This window comes from Pelophylax lessonae (assembly GCF_965119305.1).
Source record: "Pelophylax lessonae genome assembly, chromosome: 1".
NCBI lineage: Eukaryota > Metazoa > Chordata > Amphibia > Anura > Ranidae > Pelophylax > Pelophylax lessonae.
Window position 1 is genome coordinate 600,314,415 of NC_138768.1, and position 6,000 is coordinate 600,320,414.

Below are 6,000 nucleotides of genomic sequence, written 5' to 3' on the forward strand. Positions count from 1 at the left end.
GTTAATAAAATATTAGAGCATGAAAAAGTGCATGCACTGTTGGAAATTTGTGTGTCCCACATGCACATCTGGTGGACTTGCCCACTAGTAAAAACCTTCTGGCAAGCTGTCTTCCAAATCCTCTCTACCTTGATGGCTGAATCAATCGCACCTGACCCCCTCTTTGCGTTACTCAATGTGAAGCCAGACCCTGTATCTAAATCTAAGCACAAACTATTCCTCCAAGTCACTACGGCAGCCAAACAAACCATTGCAAGAGCATGGAAGTCCCCGCACCTCTCCTTGCCTGAGGTCAAGCAGCGGGTCACCACCGCCATGATACACGCCAAAATTGAGGCGGTTCTAATAGATAAAATAGACAAGTACAGTAGACTTTGGCAACCTTGGGTTGACAATTTTCTTCCCTCCAATTTTGACACCTCCCTCCTACTGCCTGATATTAACCCGAGGCTTACTGGCTACTAGTCCCTGTTCATTGCCCCCCCGGCGAACCTTCCTTCCCCCCCCCCCCCTTTTTTCCTCCACCACCTCCCTACGTGATTTGTTCTGGCACCAACAACACACCTGTTTGAGCCTGTCAAGAACTACAGAATGCACCCCGCAGGCTCCCTGGTTTGGCCTGCTTTTCCTGGTTTTACTTATTGTATCCTCTAGTTGCATTGCCATGTGGATTTTCGCACACATTTATCCCTTCTCACGTACTACTGAGCTACTGGGCTTTGTTCACCCTTGCTTCGCCTGCTGCTTGGCCGCGCCTCCCCACCTGGGCACAGAGTGTTCCCTTTATGGGGTGCCTATGGGTTGGCTACGCCGGTTGCAGAGTCCTGGCCACAGCCCCCCTAGTCGCCTCTTATCCACCTACTCCTAAGTTTGACCCATGGTTATTGTAGCAATTATTTTGTTAGCGCATCTGGCTTGTACTTATCTTGTCACTCTGTTTACCAATTGTTGTTACCTGTTTACTTTGTTCTCCAATAAAATGTTTGAACCGAAATTTGTGTGTCCAAGAAAAAAATTCCTATCTTGCTCCTTCTAATTTTCTCACCACTATGGTCGTAAAGGAACGTTGCCTTGACCCAACTAACCATTAAAAAAATTGAACAAATGTTCTTAAAATTAAATATTTTGAACAAAGTTCTACTAGCATTGGAGTTCCAAACAAAAAGCATTTAGTGTCCATTCACACTACCGCGACTTGTCAGATGGCTGGTCAGCCTGACAAGTTGCGGTCCATTGTGTGCTACGGGAACCGTTCTAATAGGAGCGACTGAAGTCGCTCCGACTTAGAAAAACGTTCCTGTACTACTTCGGGGCGACATCAGAGCAACTTGCATAGACATTCATTATATTAAGTCCGTGCAAGTCGCGCCGAAATCGCGGTGCACGCGACTTCACAGGTCACCCCCGAAGTCGTGCCGCGTTAGTGTGAACCGGCACTTAATCTTCTGATTTTCCTTTGTTGAATTCCACAGTGTCTACGCATGCTGTATATCACCATGACCTTTTCTCATATATAACATTTTTATTATTCCTCCCGCTTTCATTCTCTTTAGGGTCCACTGGATAAAAATGTTGAGGTCTAAAACCGCATACAAACAATGAGATTATCAGACGAATGATTGTCTGTTTTTCTTTTTTGTTTGCAGGTAGTATTGTATGTTAGCATATTTAAAATAAAAGAGGTTACTAAAGTTACGAAAATTCTTGTGTGACAGAATACAATTTCCGAAGTGATGTAATGTATTTGTATTCTTTTTCGGATGACGACTGTACTGCTTAAAGGAAAATCGCACGATCTGGTATTGTACGAGAACATTTTTCTTGCTTTGCCCATCAAATAATTTTGCATGAATTGTTATGATCAGCTCTCTAAAAGAGTACTAAAGATCAGATTATCGTAGGATTGCTTAGAAAACTGTATTTTCCGTATGATTTTTTAATCGTGTGTACGAGCCATAAGTTATACATTTGGACCAATTCATAAAAACTGAAGCAAAGGAAAAATAAAATTCTTGCTTATAAGCATCTAGTCATCAGGTACAAATGTGGTGTCTCAAGTAGTTTTAGGTCCAAAATACGAAAAATTGTTTGCTAGCCAGCTAGACAACCTAAAGCTGGGTACACACTACAACTGGATTGCACAGGGAAAAAAAAACTGATAGGTCAGAGACGCAATATTACCCATGCGAGGTTAGTACAGCGATCTCCCCCACTGAGGTGTTGTGTTCTGACAAAGAGACCCCCCCACCAGAACACTCAGATCAGGGCTCTCTTCTATTGGCTGAGAGCTCTAATCGGGAGTTGGTCTGCTGCTGGTGTTCCAGCATACACATCCGACAGAAGCCAGCCAAATGGCCAGCTTCTGTTGGACCGACCAACATACACATGGGATAGATAGATAGATAGATAGATAGATAGATAGATAGATAGATAGATAGATAGATAGATAGATAGATAGATAGATAGATAGATAGATAGATAGATAGATAGATAGATAGATAGATAGATAGATAGATAGATAGATAGATAGATAGATAGATAGATAGATAGATAGACAGATAGATAGACAGATAGATAGATAGATAGATAAAACATCTATGCACATCTCTTAGTAAACCTGTTTTAGCTTCTAACCAGTACCAGAAGAACAAAAGAGAACATCTGATTGACTTCTAAGAACATAAAGGGCAGTGAGATTTATTTACTAAAGGCAAATAGGATGTCTACAAGTGCATTTTTCTTCGGCTTGGCAAATGTGGCGAAAATTCAATTTGCAAAGAATGTCCAATCAAGTGGAAAATACAATTAAACAAAAAAAAATAGCACTTTGCTTGTATGTGATTGGATGATGGAAGTTAACAGAGCTTAACTACATTTACAAAACTAAGGGAAAATGATCTTGCAAAGGTAAAAACCTAATTTCCTTTAGTAAATCACCCCTAATTCTTCTATAAGACACATTTCTAATACAATAGAATTAATTCTAGTAAAAATTTGGTCTCAAGGTAGAAGTTTTTATTTTTACATATCTAAGGTTCCTAATAACTATTTTTCATACAACTGACAATTTATGACTAGCAACTGCTTTAAAAAGATTCTGTGAAAACATAGTCAGTTCAGTTATATTTTGCAATGTGTAGACCTTCTTCTTTAAAACAAGTAAAGTACAACTGACTTAATTCACAAAGCTTTCACACAAGGATATGTATCTTTTTTAGCTTAGGATCACATTAGTGCTGTTTTATAATCATTTGTATTTCAGTGCACTTTTGTAGTGTGTAATGCACCGTTTTCATGCATTTTCATGCTTCATGAGTTTTTGTTTAGGCCAAAGACTAACAATATCTGCTGTGACAGCATTGTTGCTAGGGGAAATAGACAGGATTTTAAGCACAAACCTTCACCAAAAAACACATGTACATGTGGTTTTCATGCTCTCCCAGCAAAGTCTATGGGGCCAAAAGCACTGTGTAGCACCAAAAGAAGCACCTGAACCTTTTTCAAAAGTCATATTGCACTATGTTGCACTGATGTAAACAAGTCTCATAGACAATAATGAGGGGGGATTTATCAAAATTGGAGCAGCCAAAATCTGGAGCATCTGTACATGGCAGCCAGTTAGCTTCTATGTCTCATTTTCAAAGTCTAACTGAACAAGCTGAACACAGAAGATGATTGGTTACTATGCACAGCTGCTCCAGTTTTGATAAATTCCCTTCAATGTGTTTTCCATTGTCGAGCATGGCAGCCCAATGGCAGATGCACACCAAATTGCACTAGTGTGAACAGAGGCTAACTTTCAAATCTCATTGGATTAAAAATAACAGTCACTTTTTTTTTTTTTCAAATTAGGCATCTATATCCTTGTGTGTTAGCATTGTTAATTGAAACTGATGCTTGCCCCTCTAAACAGTAATTATAAATAGGAGTACAATTTTTGTATAAATCAATGCATCTTTACAAAAATGTTTGTGAAGCTGGTCTCTTTATGGGCAGAACAAAGTCATCTGACTAAATATTTGACACAGCACGGTAACATGTACTAAATTACGCCATTTACCTTGCATAATCACACTGTGTAGTAACATATTGGGAGGGATTTACTAAAACTGGTGCACACTAAACAGTAACCAATCAGCCTTCAAGTTTTAGCCAATGTTCACATTGGGCCAATTTGACATGTCAAATCGGAGCCTATTGCTGGAATGGGCACCGTCCGAATAGGTGCAACGCCAACTTTGCGCCCGCACCAATTCCCAATAGTAGTTTCTGCACTACTTTTTTGTGACTTTGGGGGGCGATTTCAATAAGCATCTGTGCATGAACTCGCACAGATTTCTTTCAAATCATCCCTGAACTCGCAATAAAATGCAGATTTGAAATTGCGCAAGTTCAGCTGAATATGCACAATTTCAAACCCGCCTGGAATTTGAATGATAAGGCCTTTTGTCAAAGCTGAATCGAACAAGCTGAGGTTAGAAGCGGATTGGTTACTATATACAGCTGCACCAGATTCTGTGTGCACCAGTTTTAGTAAATCTCCCCCATGAATAATGCATGGTAGGGCGGCACAGTGGTGTGTGGGCGGCAGAGTGGTGTAGTGGTTAGCACTTTCACCTAGCAGCAAGAGGGTTGCTGGTTCGAATCCCAACCACGACACTACCTGCCTGGAGTTTGCATGTTCTCCCTGTGCCTGTGTGGGTTTCCTCCGGGTACTCCAGTTTCCTCCCACACTCCAAAGACATGCTGGTAGGTTAATTGGATCCTGTATAAAAAAAAAAATGGCCCTACTGTGTATGTATGTGAGTTAGGGACCTTAGATTGTAAGCTCCTTGAGGGTAGGGACTGATGTGAATGTACAATGTATATGTAAAGCGCTGCGTAAATTGACAGCGCTATATAAGTACCTGAAATAAAATAAATAAATTACCATTGATTCTGAAAGGCCCTTGAATGCAGTAGACGTACAGTAGACGTAAAAGCATTTGTGCTATAGCACATCACAAAGCACAGGTGTGAATGTTCTCTGATTTGCAGTGTGTTGCATTGTCAGAAAGAGTACAAGTGTCTTTTTTTTCATGAGTTAGGTAATGCAGAGAGCTCATTCAAAATTAATGGACTATGTTAACACAACGTACCTCAAGACACAAAAACACATTCACGTTCAATGCCGGTTCACACTATAGCGATGTCGCACCGCACTGCTATGCAAATCACATGCTATGTCTGTACGATGCAAATTCAGCCATACAGATTGTGTGGCTGAATTTGCATCACACTCGGACAAAAGTTGTGCAGAACCCTTTTTTTTGGTCCACACCAGAATCGGATTACACAGATGCGATCCGATTCCTGTCCCAATCGACAGTTCGCACTGTGATATGCGAACTAATCTGGGGTTGTCATTACCTTTGTATTGACACTCCCAGCAGTGTGCATATGGCAGTGTGAACTGCCTGCGAGTCGGGTGCAATGCGGGAACCCGCAGTGGCTTCGGAGGGTTCCCGCATCGCACCAATGTAAACCGGCACATACACACACAAAGATGTCAATGGGTCCAAAACGTAAAAAAAAAAAAAAAAGATATGTTTAGAATCAATAAAGTAGAATTCAGTATATTGCTGAAACCTTAAATGTAAGCACATGATCCAACTAATGTTCTGAACATCCCCATATACTCTGTATGGCATGCACCTATATATCTGCTATGCTATGTAGATAAGTAACTTGTGTGGTAGCTCACCTGTTCCTTTGTCAGTTCTTTCCTGTCTCTTTGTGGGCTGGTGTATAAAAAGACAAGACTGATCACATGATTTTCACATTATTTAGTTAATTACACAACAGTTATCTAGTAAAGTAAACTGTGGAGATATGTAAATTGCTTGTGGCGTAGGCATGCACCATTGCATTACACTCTAGTTTTTTTAGAAGGTGAGGAGTGCCAGTCCAACTGCCTGGATTTACTTTACTCAGCACATTTTTTTTAAGCTAATAGATGTC

The 6,000-nt window shown here is 40.5% G+C and overlaps 1 protein-coding gene across 1 annotated transcript in view; it reads right to left on the reverse strand.

Annotated features, from left to right (window-relative positions):
- SLC39A8 (solute carrier family 39 member 8) overlaps nt 1-5,764 on the reverse strand; it is a 126,019-nt gene extending 120,255 nt beyond the window's left edge. Inside the window, exon 1 of the mRNA XM_082265949.1 lies at nt 5,744-5,764. The gene's annotated coding sequence lies outside the window, so the exon portion shown is untranslated. The remainder of the gene's footprint in view (nt 1-5,743) is intronic.
- Between the last annotated feature and the right edge of the window lie 236 nt (nt 5,765-6,000).